Raw genomic sequence first — 319 nt, 5'->3', positions numbered from 1 at the left:
CCGAGGGCCAAGTCCTGCTTGGCCCCTCCGCCACCTTCCCCCAGGCAAGATTCGCACTCAGGACCAGGCTTCCTTCTCGGTGGCGGCGTCTCCAAAGGGAGAGGGAGGGAGGCAGGGTCCCAAGAGGAGGAGGAGAGGCCCAGCAGAAGGAGGCCTCTCCGGAACCAAAGCAGGGCAGCAGCCTCCAAAGTCATGGACCTTCAGGAAGGGAAAGCAAGCCCCCAGAGAGCCCCCCAACCCCCCCCCAATTCCCTTCACAAAAGGGGGGAGGGCGGCTCTGCAGCCCCGAGGGCCGCCTCAGGCCGCATCCGGAGGGGGG

The sequence above is a fragment of the Sceloporus undulatus genome, chromosome 7 (genome assembly GCF_019175285.1).
Source record: "Sceloporus undulatus isolate JIND9_A2432 ecotype Alabama chromosome 7, SceUnd_v1.1, whole genome shotgun sequence".
In the NCBI taxonomy this organism is placed as follows: Eukaryota; Metazoa; Chordata; class Lepidosauria; order Squamata; family Phrynosomatidae; genus Sceloporus; species Sceloporus undulatus.
The sequence above is the reverse complement of the archived record's forward strand: the minus strand, read 5'-3'. Positions refer to the sequence as shown.